The 14,556-nt window shown below is 37.7% G+C and overlaps 1 pseudogene; it reads left to right on the forward strand.

Moving 5' to 3' along the window:
• Positions 1-10,295: 10,295 nt before the first annotated feature.
• LOC139716046 (leucine-rich repeat-containing protein 51 pseudogene) lies at positions 10,296-10,955 on the forward strand (annotated as a pseudogene).
• The last annotated feature ends 3,601 nt before the right edge of the window (positions 10,956-14,556 follow it).

Here is a 14,556-nt window from a genome sequence, read left to right on the forward strand (position 1 = left end):
CGAATCCCACGGCAGACGTGCAAATGCATTCTCCACCTAAAGCCAGATATTGAGGGCGACAAACAACTTTGTGATCGTCACAGAGCTGTTGTCCGTCTTCAGTCAGACGGCGCCGAGCAGACGACCGATCCATTTGGCAGACTGCTCGCGGGGATCAGGGAACCAGTGTTTCGGAGAATTGCGCTTGACGACGGTGTCGGCAGAGATCGTGACACCAACCAACGTGGCATAGAGGAGGACTACGACCACGCCATCGAACTATTAGATCGCATCAGAACAAATTTCGCGAGCGAGGCTGGGATAGACTAGAGGAAATAACATTTCGGTACAACTAACTGCTACATTCGTGACTTTCGGCACAATGTGAACTGGATATTGATGAAGGTGAGTATAGACGTGTAACAGATTTTTCATGAACCAGTGGATTGTAACTTTGTGTACATGCAGCCAAACTCACAAAATGACATGTTATGACCTAGCGTGAAGATTTGATAAAACAACAGCCAAGGAAGGTTAAACCTTACGATATTTGTAAAATCAGTTGTAGTGTGTCAATACAGTATAATGTATCAAACAAAGTCAAACGTTTTAGCAAACTTTAGAGGCATTATAGGAAGTTATCTGAACGAGTATGTCTACAGAGTGAAAAAAGAGAAAAAAAAAACTATAGAAAAATGGATGTGCTAGGGACGTCTTTCTCGCTGACGCTGGAAGTTCAATTAGCTAATAATGACTGATATATAAACATCGTCGCGTATCTGACCAAATTGTAAAGTAAAATTACTCTAGGCTGAAATAATGTCTTACCAATATACGTTATTACTCTTATGGGAGCAACTAATAGGCCTAATTCCTTTTGTAGCATATGAAGGCAGACAATCAACTCGAGAAAATTAAGGTGAACTTTAAATGCACAGACTTAACTGCTACGTACTTATGATACAAACGATTTAACTTGATAGATAAGTTTGTCATGCTTGTCATATTAGATTTGGTAATCTTATTTTGTTCACACACGCATACTCATAAAAAGCTTTGAGGTGTTTCGGGAAGCAGCAATATCATAATGCTGTCAATTTCAAAAATCTAAAGAACGAATCTAGGTTACAGTTTACACTGCACAGAATCCAGAATACTCACGTCTTCTGAGGCTGATAAAGGCCTACGGCGATAATCTAATGGAGATAATATTCGTTGGTAAACATGACCTTTGGGTAAACATCACACCATGATAGTGTACTAACATTCGAGTTAAGCGATGAATTGGTTACAATGGTCATTTGCGGGGAAAAAAAATAGTTGAATTTGAAATAAAAGGTTGGTAAATCATACTGGAGAGTGCACGTTTTATGTCACTCCTCTCCTCTCTCTCCCTTCCATTCTCTTTTCGACCACAGAGAAACAAATTTGACTTCTTTAAGATGAACATAACTTCTGCCATGAAACTAGTTTCACAAGTGTTATTGATGTGATAACGTTTATCTTTCATAATTCTTAGACCAACTAGATACTCGTGAACTCAGGCAGAGGCGTAATAACCTTATCTGTAGATATCCAGAGGTGTTAGTAAGGAGCCTAAAAGCAAGGAGATACTTCAGTGAGAAGTGATGGGAGGGTCCCAGCACGTACGGTTACAGTTTTGTATCATTACTGTTTGTGTAGACACGATTATGTTCAAGACATCACGTATTGTTTTACACTGAAAAAAAAAATCTGGGTTCCTGAAAAGGGACTGATACGCATCTCCGCTCGATGATATTGAAATATCAATGATCAGATTTCCCACATTGCATGCAGTGATTGACACAATGACGTAAGTGATGTTCGAATGGAACAACTCCTGGCTTTGATTGTCATCAAATCAATTTTTGAAGAAAAAAGAATATATATAATACAGATATACACATGCACACACTAAGTCACTCACACACAAGAAAACACAGGATACATAACACCATTGTCTTCCGCATTGCCTCAAAATAATTATTATACAAGTACTTTGATGAATCCACGTCAATCTGCAGACAATCTGGGTCCAGCAAAGATTGTATCGGCACCATCTACGAGCACTATAGAAAACTTTGATTGTATCTTTCTTGTCTACCATTCTTTGCCAAGCCTACATTTTACCATCGAGCCCCATGATCTTACGAAACTGATTAGCTAAATATTCTGCTCCTTTGGTCCTAAACCGTGGGACCGATATCACAATATCACAATTCCCATGTAGTCCTATAGTCAATTCAGCAAATTTATGAAGTGGTATTGATGGATGTCAAAACGGACTCTTGTTTGAACGCACAACAGGTCAATAAAATCACAATGTATCACATCAAGTTAAACATAGCGGCGAACAGGTGATGTTGCCGGGACAATGATTGTACTATTCTGTCCTCTCCTAACGCTTATTGTTTGTCTGCCACAATTGTCTGACAATAGCGGGGGGTAGCGCCCGTTGATAAGTGAGTGCGCGTTGCTAATGACTTATGGGATGAGTTACTCCCCCTCCCCAACCGGGCTTCAGCAAACAGTATTGTGTATAGACTTGTAATGAAGTGTACCTTCCAAACAATTGGCAGGGTACTTGTTTGCCACTGTGAGAGGCATGGTTCCCTTCGAGTGGTTAGATGACAAGGAACTACACACAACTGACACAGGGACAAGATAGATAGTACAGCACGGCTAGACGGCAATTTTCTCTTTTAGCCATTTCGGGAAGTTGAGCAAAAAAATAAAAAGTAACTTATCATTAAGTCACTTTCTTACCACACACCTCTAGCTAACAACCATCGACATAGCAGTGAACCCTCGACTACGATAGTTATAAAAAATCAATAATATTACATGTAAATAAGGGAAATTTACCACCAAACACTAATAAGGATCTTAAACAGAGCTCTAGAATCGCCTACTGAATGGTACAACTGAATTAAGCTTTTCTGCTCGTTGGACAAAACAAAAAAATATCGTAAAGATTTGATTCTGACTAGATCAAACGACTACTTATAAATGCCGATTATTACGAGATTGGTGAGTAAATTATTACATAACTTAGTGAACCATAGATGTTTGAATTATAAATCTCCAAGCATTACTTCTTCTGCCAGCTTAGTGAAACATTTGTTTGTTTGTTTGTTTTTTTCAAATCTACATACTTTTTCACTCTATTTCTCCAGCTTCTTTCATGAAACAATTCGACTCGTAAATCAACAATCCATCAGTGAAAAGTACAGTAATGTTGTAGGAAAAGAAAAGGGTTGTTTTTGTTGGTTTTTTGCATGGCGCGTCCTAGATAAAAATAATGTGATACATAGTACATGTATTACAATTAAGGCCTTAAAATTAAGTGAATTTCTGAGTCACTTAAATTTTGTACGAAACAATAACATAAAAAGGATGAAGTTTTCTTTTTCTCACCGCAACTTTTTTTTTTTAATTGTGTTGCTGCTATCATTAATATCCTCGACCTCCTAATCATGTTTTTTTTTTGTTGTTGTTGTTCTTGTCAAATCACCTGCAATGCTATACTTATAGAACAAAATAATTCTCGTGACTTACTGTGACGCTGAAGATCACGTAATAGGTCTAATCGATTTCATGCTTACACGGATGATTATATTCCGAGATCAAGTATGTGTTGGAATTACTAACAGCAACAAACTCATTATATTATATAAGAATAATTTATACTCGTCTATTTGATTTATTTGTTGTTGTTGTTGTTCGTATGTGTATACTGATATAGACCACATCAGTGAAACAAATAGATTCGCCTGCTTATGTGGCTGATTAATTACTCCTTCTCTATGTGGCTGATTACTTACTCCTGCGTATTGACACAACACCAGCTACTCTCATATGGAATTATCTTTGCCTGTTTTCTAAGTGTTAACTATCGTTGATGCGTCACATTACGAAACAAACACATTAATCAAAATAACATTTTGCACAGCGAAAATGAGACAATATTCCTTCATGCACTAATCATTATCACATCTATTTTGTATTTAATTTTCGAGAGTTACTTTGATTGTCTGACTTCTTTTCGTGGGTTGTGCCCAAAGAGTACTGCGTCTTAGGGTCCTTGCTTTATTATTGAAATATCGCTTGATATTAAGCAGGTGATGCAGCTGGTGTACATTGATTGATTAAGATGTTTGTCTGAATCGCTTTGCGAATACATAATCTTTGCTTGCCATTAGTTTCAGTAGCTGATGTGTGGATTCTGCGGAATTAAAAACACGCGAAACTCTTCTTACCCAGCCGAGCGCAAAAAAAAAAAAAAATAAGTCGCGCAAAAATATCCATTTTTACAGTATACTATGCAACCTGCCGAAATCTCACTTATATGAATATGTTCCATAAAATACCTGATTTCAATTTTGATATCGGAAGAATTGTGTCATACTTCTTCATATGATAGGTCAGTGATAGTACTTTGTCAACGATTTGTCGACCGGCCGCAATCCTAACAAATGACTTATCCGTCATACAATGCCTTGTGCTCCTTTCATAAGAATTTCTTCGTTCTTGAAGGAAGAGTCTTGAAAGGTTTCATCGTCAAAAGTACGTGCATAGTCTGGGATCTGGTCATTATTCTGGTACCAATTGTCCCATTGTGTGTCGCTGTACTCTGCATGGTCTGGAGTAAAAATGGGATAACAAAGGCTTATTTTGATTAATGTGACCAGACCTGGATCCCCTGTGATATTTGAATCAACCTGCCATTCCCAAGAGTAAATTTGTTCGCATTACCATAGTTTTAACATAATCTGATGGCAATTACTTACGCAGCTATAGCACGGCAGCATGCACGTAGGTCTATCCCTTATAGAGAAACAGGTGAATCAGTGAAACTTTGTAGATGCTTATACTTCTCATATTTTATGCTGCTGTATATTATAATCCTTTAAGCACTGAAAATAGACAGAAAAACTCGGAATATTTCCGAGTGCATCTTTGATTGTACCTTTTGTTGTTCTTGAGTTGTTTTTCTTTTTCAGACATTTCTTCTTTTCCAAAGTACAGTATGTGAAATATTACACATCAAGAGGACCTGTCATATCTTCCATATCAAAACAGACACGTCTTGTGTTTGTTCTTCGGTTAATTGCTTATAAGTCAGGCATTCAAAGAGTGAAGGTACAATGGAATAATATCCAATAAACGATACCTGCATTCCAATATAATAATGATCGTGATGTTTTGCATTATGGTTCTTTAATTGCAACGTCAGCTTTGCACAGCTCTCTTGACCAGGGATGCCGCATTCAAATCAATAGGATTATTTTGATAGAAAGAGTCCGAGGAATCCCCAGTTGTAAATGAGGACCTCCCTTGCATCGCAACTGGTGTCCTACTCCATTAGGGGGTATCCATAGCAACCCTATAGCAAGCAGTCTATACCCATCTAACTTACCTACTTGCCTTGTGGAGAAATAAAAGGAAGCCATATAATGGTCAAAGAACAATAGATTTAATCGAGAGGGAGTGATGTAGGTACACTACCCGACAATGCCATATCGCTTTGATTATTAAGCGGACTGCGATACAAGATCTAATAATGTTATCCCGTGTCAACCCCCTCCCCCTTTCCATCATGTTTATCCATGAAGACAAGAGGCCAAGCTCGAGTAGGGAGATTGTGTATCTGAGTCCTCGGGCGAAGATTACAGAAGCCATGAAAACACCCCTGGACCAGATTTACCAGTACAATAGCATCGATCTATATTGACGTCACAGGTTTCTTGGAGTAGGGCCAGTTGACCGGGTGTGAATGGATTGGAGTGCTTCACTGTCTGTTGAATATCAATTGCACGTCACACTTCCTAGACATCTAGAAATAATTACAGTTTTTGTATCTACATGTATAGGTACATAACTCGTACTTGTGGGAAATCGCACAAGAAAATTTTGAGATTTTAGTTAATGCCACATGCCGCCCTCTATATAGATGGAGACCGACAATCCATGATGCCAAAGTATAATAGAACGAGAGGGTTTATATATACACTGTATGTATAATATTATTTATTTATTCAAGATTTCATGCGTGTTCACAAAATAGGAATGCATACAAATGTATGCAAGTACATCTCATATAGCCAAGACTGAATATATACAATAAGTATACATTGATAAGAAGCAGTTACAGTATAGTACACAACTCTACTAAGAGAGCTACATTATTCAAGGTAACGAACACGCAAAGGAATTGCAACATAAGCTTAAAGCTTGAAAATCGTTGCAACCCCCGTGCACACAATCTATATATGCTTGTGCAAATACATAGTTTAAATGATACTTGATAGAAGTTGGGGGGGGGGTATTTACAAAGAGAGCATGGGAACATGAGGGGGAAAGAAGAAATGCATGTGTGGTGCCTATTTGTCCTGTCGGACATTGACAAGAGAGAGCAAGAAAAAGTTTAAAGTGTTAAGTCATTATAAGCAAATTATACTGATTAAATTGATTAAATTTCTCATAAATCCCATTCAAATGTTGATTTCAGGGGAAATATATGATCACAGCAAGTTTAATAGTTAATAGTATCCAGGAGTTCAGCGTGAAGCTGATAATAGAATATGTTTGATCGACCTTTTGAAAGTAACTATTTTTTGTAAATTACGAACATGCTGAGGTAGCGCATTCCAGACATCAGGACCGCTATGTCTGACTGATTTATAGGCTAGTGCAGTACCGGGGTTCACTAAATGTATATCTGATGCTTGTCTCGTGGGATACGAGTGAACTGCACTGTTAAGTTGAAACATTGTCGAAAAAGGGACAGGTAATAGGTCTTGCTTAGAACGAAACATGAAGAGGGCAGTCTGTAGGAAATGTATATCATCTACTTTTAAACATTTTAATTTCAAGAACAATAGGTCTGCATGTTCTAGGAAACCAGACCCTGTACATATGCGAACAGCTTTCTTTTGCAACAAAAGGATATTATCTGTCAAACTCTTTGACGTTGCCCACATACATATTATATTATACATATGCAGTGTGTATATATATATATATATATATATATATACTGTACATATATATTTCATATTCTTCGATTCTCATGAAATGGACACCTTCCATCGAATTGTAACTGGGAGCAATGGGACAAAATTTATTGATTTCTTTGATCAATCAAAGAGCCAGATTAAGTTAATGTTAACTCGACGTCATAGGGAATGAATCTTTGTGAACTCTTGCTTTATTGCTGTTTTGTGCTATGTGACATCATGAATTGTAGTAAAGTTCCTATTTAAAGGGGTTGTTTTATCGAATTAAACAAGATCTCAAACCTCACCGATTTCTGAATTGCGTATATGACTGAATTCAAAGCCTCATTGGTTGTTCCAATATCTTTTTTTTTTCATGCGTACACTGAATTAACATGACGTATAGGCCTATATGCCATAAAGAAAATGTCCCCTCTTACAACAGAATAATTTTTAACAACTGCAATGGACTCAAGCTCTGAAAAAAAGAGGTCTTGCACAGATTCGCTGTAAAACATTAGAGTTGTAAATTCCATGTTGCCATGGTTACCGTACCTTCTCTTGGTCATTAATCTCTCAGTTTAGCTCAGAGGTCAGGGTTCGGTACGGACCACTGAACAAACTCTTGGCGAAAAAAAAGGGGGGCGGGTTCGGAAAGAAAAGAAAAGAAAAAACACCTAGGAATGCTAGAGATATAATGAGATTAAAGGATGAACTTGAGGGCAGATGTACACGGGAGCTTTGATCCACCCTGTCATGCCTGGGAAATATATCCGAGGTTTAAGTGTGGTGGCATATTCTGTCCGTGTCTGTACTGCCTCACACGTGACATTGCGATCTGAGTGATTTTGTGAGTGTATAATGTGGATCATTATCAAACAGTCGAAGGGGTTTCACAACTGCAGTCGATGTTTTATTCTTGTATAGGCCTAAATTCTATTTGTATACAGTATCAAACGAATAAACCACCCAAGGAACGTCTGAACATTTGACAACTGCTACAATTTGCTTTATCAGGGTATGGAAAATAAATCATTCTATCATGCGGACGTTCTATAGCAAGCAGAATCATTGTACGAAACCTCATTTTATATGAACCATAAAACGCTTGAGTACCTGCAGTAAACAAAACACGTGCAACAAGTGTCACGCTCCAGTTCAAATGAAATTAATATAGTAGGCTACCAGGTAGATTGATCGACCTCATTCTGTAAATGCATTTCTCACGAGTACAGTCAGGTAGTATTGATGCCAAACACGTGACTATCACTCCCAACCTTGTTTTATAGCTTTATACCACTGTTCAAAGCGGAAAGCTCTCTTGCCTATAAGATTTGGATCAGATTAGATACCAGAATGGCATTCTACACTATCTGTATGTCTGCACTCGGAGGTGATACCAAATGAAATATCACGCTATTTATAGATAATGGGTTAAAAACTGAAATGATTAATCTTGGTGCTCAATAATCTGAATAAAATGTATCTTTTGTTTCAACATGTACAAAGGGACGCTAAAACCATAATGTATGACGCCCACTTTATGACAGCAGTACGGAGCAGATTTTTTTTAAAACCATTTTAATGTTGACACAAAACACCTTTATGCGCTTTATTACAGAAAAATAAACATTACGCAGAGCTTTTGCTTCTGTTTTCTGGTATACCCTGTGCTCAAATGGAAACAAAGCAAATTACATGTACAATAACTCCACGAGTCATCAAATAATGTCTGTAGCTCTCTACTGTAATGACATAACGATTATAAGAAAAGGTGCTTTATACGATGTGATATTCGCTCAACATTCCGATGGTATTATATCCCAGTCTGTATGTGAGATAATCCTCCTCAGTGAAATACAGATCACTGACGCCAAAATACTTTACTGGGCACTTTGTTACAACATGATGAAGACAGACTGGGAATATAATACGCTTATTTACAGGCTGTGATTAAAGTGTGTCAAAAAGTAGAATGAACGAAAAGAAAAAAGACAGGCGGAGACACGGGATCAAAATTACTGGCATGTGCACTATAGACTTGCATGGATGTAGAAGTATACCTGCTCCAGCATTAACACTGTGATCTCACCCTGGTAATATACATAACTTGTATGAACAGTTTTGCTTTACTGATTGTCATGATATTTAAGGTATCTGTGATTTTGCATGCCAAAACTTGTAGTAAGTTTCCATTAAGTTACAAGCTGTGCCGTTACAAAGGTTTTTTCTCTATTAGAATTTAGTGTAACATAATTATGGTTGGGAGGTTTCTATAAACTCGCTTCTCGACGTTCTCTTTAACGAATGCGCACCTGTCACATCTTATAAAGAATGATAAAGCTCAGAGCTCCAATCATTTCACGAGGTTTGCCTCGCCTCCCGAGTACAAGGCTTCTATAAATAAGCTGCCGAAAGTCAACGCCAACGGATGTAAAGCTCTTGTTGAAAGCACCTGCTGAGAACGTCGCGTTCTTGGCAGCGGCGCCATATTGACAAGCAGATCCTGAATGGATTTCCGTATTTATGAGTGATGAATCTCGATCAATAATGAGAAGGAAGATAAACCGAGCTTTTTCTAGTCATGGTTTCAAACCTTATCTCAAGATGTCCTCATGTGATGTTTATACATGTGTGTGTGTGTGTGTGTGTGTGCGTGTGTGTGTGCAAGCGTGCGTTTATGTGTGTGTGCTACTCATGATCGAGCATTACAAGTGTTAAAAAAAAGCTTCAAATCACCTGCACGATAACTCAATTGCCGTTATCACAAAAACCAATAAAAACCCTGCAAGGAAAGAATTGTTTAAGATTTAATAGATAATGACATTCGAGTACAACAGTTCTGTGCTGAAAAAATAAAAATAATTATAGTAATAATAAACGAAACTATAAAAAAAAATTCCTGTTGGATTTCCGCACAATATGAATGGACACAAAGTGGATGTGATCTTCACGAGGGATTAGCCGCTTTGATCACGTGATTTAGACGCAATTTGGAACCAGCTTTCTTTGTTTTGTATCCAGACCAGAATGCTAAACATCTTTTGACTTTGAGTGAAGAATCCCCTCTACTCTGCATCATTTTGAATAGAAATTAAAGTTAGTAACTAATATAAACTTAATCTACGACAGTTTATGTAATTGCCATTTTCTTTGTTGAATCATTTTGCAGATTACTGGATATCTCGGCCTCATTGTAACATGGAGGCAGCCATGACAGATGTGAAATGCAGACACGGTGATGTGAACTCTATCTAGACATCCGAGTACTGACTTCAGCGAAATAAGTCCATCAAGATGGCGGCATTCTATCAGCAGCTCCCTCGCCCGGAGCCCGCTCAATCTAAAGTGGCGCGGAACGCCAAGGCTCTCATCAACACCTTCGACACCGAATTTCCCTACACGGCTGCTCCGCTAGACTTCTCCTTTATGAACATTGGTAATTTCGACTCGTACCTGCACGGTAAGGACGACGAACCTCGACAAACGCGACGAAAAAAGCTTCATCAAACGGAAGACGGGAAGTACGAAACGACCTCGCTAAAAATGAACAACAATCTCCTGCAGGAATGGAAAGGATTCGCTCAGTTCCTCGATGACATGTTGGCTCATCCACAGCAACTCTTTTGGCTTGATTTATCTTTCAATTATCTCATCAAGATAGACGAGGTACTGCTCCAATTCCCCAACATCAAGATCCTTTATCTCCATGGAAACGCAGTAGATGATATTGCGGAGGTTGAAAAGCTCGACAAACTACCAAAACTGATCAGTCTGACCCTGCACGGAAATCCTGTCGAATCGGAAAAAGGATACAGACTGCGCGTACTGTCTAGACTGCCTCGGTTGAGGGCGCTAGACTTCAGCAGAGTAACCAAAGCAGACAGAGAGACGTCTAACGTGTATGCGACGCTGGTTGGAGAAAAGAAGAAACACGTTAGGTCAAAAACAGAATGACCGTGTCGATCAATTTGTCTGGAAATGTACATTTGATTTTTCCTTGACTTTCAAAAGACGCTTTCACTAGTCCCTTTTCGGTACCTTGATGTTTGAATAATGAAAAACCAATTTCTGAAATTACTTGAAAAACAATGTTAACTGTATTTGTTTCTATTTTGTATATATTCTTTTTTTTTCTGTAGTTGACATTTCTTTCTGCCACGACAAAGTGGGAAATAAATACAGTGGTCTCCCGTTATAACGAAGTCCTCGGGACCGACAGTTTTCTCTCGTTATATCAGAATTTCGTTATAACCGAACCAAAAAAAAAGACAAAACAAAACACAACATAAAAAGACAGAGAGCGCGTGATGCTGCGACCTGAATGTTTACTTCGTTGTATCCGGAATTTCGTTATAACCGTGTTCGTTTTAACGAGAGTGCACTGTACGAATGCTAACAGGTGCCTCTTGAACTGCATTTTGTAATGGCTGAAGACTTTCCGGTGGACTGTGCATAGCTAATGGGAGATAGGTATAGGAACAGCCGTCATTTGCTGGTCAACGTCTGACCTCGGTTTATTGACTACAATGGACTCCCGCTATAACGAAGTCCTCGGGACCAGCAGTTTTCTTTAGTTATATCGCATTTTCGTTATAACCGAACAAACAATAAAACATAGACGGGCAATGTTGGGGCATTTTATACTTCGTTGTAACAGGAAATTCGTTATACCCGTATTCGTTATAACGGAAGTGCACTATATTATGATGCATTATGTACGATACATAGCTGAAAGATTGTCAAGCTACTTTCATTGCATGTTTTACACATTACAATATACCTGATACTATAACGACACGCCAAAGGGGTATACGACCACAGGTTGTCTACATCAAAACTAAAAGTTGTTTTATTTTCTAATCCTCCCATGCTTGTTAAATCTAGTAATTTAAAAGTCAGATGTAGTCGGTATGTGTGGCGCATGTTTATCTTGACGTGTGACAATCATGTAGTTAATGTCATTGATCATACCCAAGATGTAATTTGTGATGTATAAAGTATGGCTCTTCATAGATTTGTCTTGTGAAAAGTAAACTCATGCATCTAAAACGCTATTGACAATGATATCCATAACTCCAGTGTGATGACGTGAAATCAAATTTGATATTTATTACTTTTTTCATTAATACAAACAGTAAGGTTCATGCAAATACACATGCATACACAAACATTAAATCCAATCCTTTTTTAATTGCCATTGGTTCATAAAAGAAACTTTGTTCGATTTTTGTTTAACTTTAAGAGTAAATTACCATTTTTATACTTTAACACATGACAGTTTGTTCTTTTCGTGTGTTTTTTTTTTGTTTTTTTTTTAAGCGATGGAATAATATGCTGTATACCAGTCGCATGTTGATGTAAATAAATACCATGTAAATATCGAACATGAGACTAGTGTCCTTCACATTACTGATGGTTGTTCCTCGTATTATAGATTGTTCATAGCAGAACCCTTATGTGACATTATGTGCAAACAGTGGGTGGACTGCAGAATGCTTTCTTTTCTATTAAAATGACAAATTCCAGAAATAGAATAAGAAGAAAGAGTGCCTGGCTTAATGACAGCCTCAGTCTTAAAAAGATAAGAAAATAAAAAATAACACAGATTTTTCTTCATAATTATGTTGGGTGCATAGCCAGTTGTAAATCATGCATGGCATTAAATCATGCTGATCCAGTGCAGTGGTACTTCTCATGGCCAATAGGAGTTGTAAATCTAAATTGCAGTCATTTAGAGTTCCCAATGAAGTCGATGATAGAACCACTTAATTATATGTAATGTAGATACGCTATAGAGCGCTTCAAAAGGATCACTATTTTTCGTTAGGTACAGAAGATACATGGTCAAGTAACATCCCCCCCCCACCTACACACACACTCATACATTTTCAAAGTAAGTAAGTTCGCTTTGTACATGACACTTATACTCTATAGCATTCTGCCACGATTTTCAGAAACTCTACCACACTGGTGTACATGTACAGACATACTTTCTGGGACCTGGGCCGGTATTCCATAACTTTTCTTAGAAATTTGTTGAAAATAAGCGAAATGTCTTTGCATAATTGTTTATTGAGCACATGTAAGCGATATTGCTTCGTATCAGTTGTAAGCAATTTTAACTTGAATCTAAGCAAAATCGCTTACAATCTAAGAAATCTTGCTTGGATTATTGTAAGAAAATAATTCATGATTATGGAATACTGGCCCTGGCCTTAATTAGATCGATCGTCATGGTTCAGTGTGGTTTGTCCAAACGATTAACAACAGCTGTCAGTTGTATGAGCATGACTACTGTGCTAGATACAGCCAATAAAACTCAAAATGCTTGCTTTTTAAATGTGACCCTGCACCTCAAAACAAACAAAAAGTCGCCAGATATGAATTTTTAGTTAAGACCATATTCTGAAAGAGCAGACTTTAAGCTTTAAAATGATGTATAACTCAAATCAAATGGACTCTCTTAACCTATCTAAATATTGGAAAGAAAGCACAAACTCAGGAAAAGTGTGAACTGAGAAAAGAGGCTCTGAAGTACAGTGTCTATTCAAGCGCTTAATCTTAACCAAACCGTGCTGGCTGTGCGATGAATGAGACAAAAAACAGGAAGTAAACCACCAGAGTAGCAACAATGAAGGGATTATCAAATTAAACTGAAATTAAACATGCCTCATTAACACATTCTGCCCATAATTAATGCCAATTTTCAAAGCAGTAGCACTATCCTTTCAAAAGTTATTAGAGTTGAAAGTGAAGAGTGTGGACAAGGTTTTTCAGAAATGAAAAGGGGATTCTAAAGACACACCTAATCACACTATTCTACCAAAAATGTTCGAGATAAACTGCTAAAAAAACACACTTTCCTGCCCGTTTTATGATAGCAAATTTTAGAATAACGTAAAAGAAGACCCGCTCTTTCAGAAAATATGAAAAAGTCAAGTTCGGCTAGGTTGATCCATTTCACTTATTTTCAGTCCTCACACAAAATCAGTGTGTGCGACTTTATGTTCGTTTTGAGGTGCACGGTCACAAATACCCTGGAAGTTAATGGATAAGAACAAATTGTTGCAACCGTAACTAGTTTCTAGTATTGACAAAGTACTATAGAATATCAAAGACTTGTGAAATGGCTGTCATGTAGCCAGCTCCAATCGTTTTCTAAACAGATTTCATGAGACTCGTATCTTGCCAAACTTCTCCTGAATAAAAAGACTCAATGCATACATACGTACCTACAACGATCCATAAATATGATAAACACTCCCTATCTAGAAAACGCTGATGAATGACAAAGAGGCGATACACAGTTCACAGAGCAGCAACGCAAGATATTATATACATACACGCACACACAAGACAAAAATACAAGAGACCATGATACCTATGAAATAACAATTCCTGTATCTCAACTGGTTCCCTGATTTGTGATCCGATTGACTCGGCATTACTACACACATTTTTCACCAGTCAACTGTCTACCATAAAAACTATACGGATCCAATCACCGATCTTCATTGGTCCAGACTCATGCTCTCCCATAGATCATGTAGGACTA

Source organism: Diadema antillarum, unplaced genomic scaffold, assembly GCF_040938485.1.
Source record: "Diadema antillarum isolate AM-2024a unplaced genomic scaffold, OU_Dant_1.0 scf00000060, whole genome shotgun sequence".
Lineage (NCBI taxonomy): Eukaryota > Metazoa > Echinodermata > Echinoidea > Diadematoida > Diadematidae > Diadema > Diadema antillarum.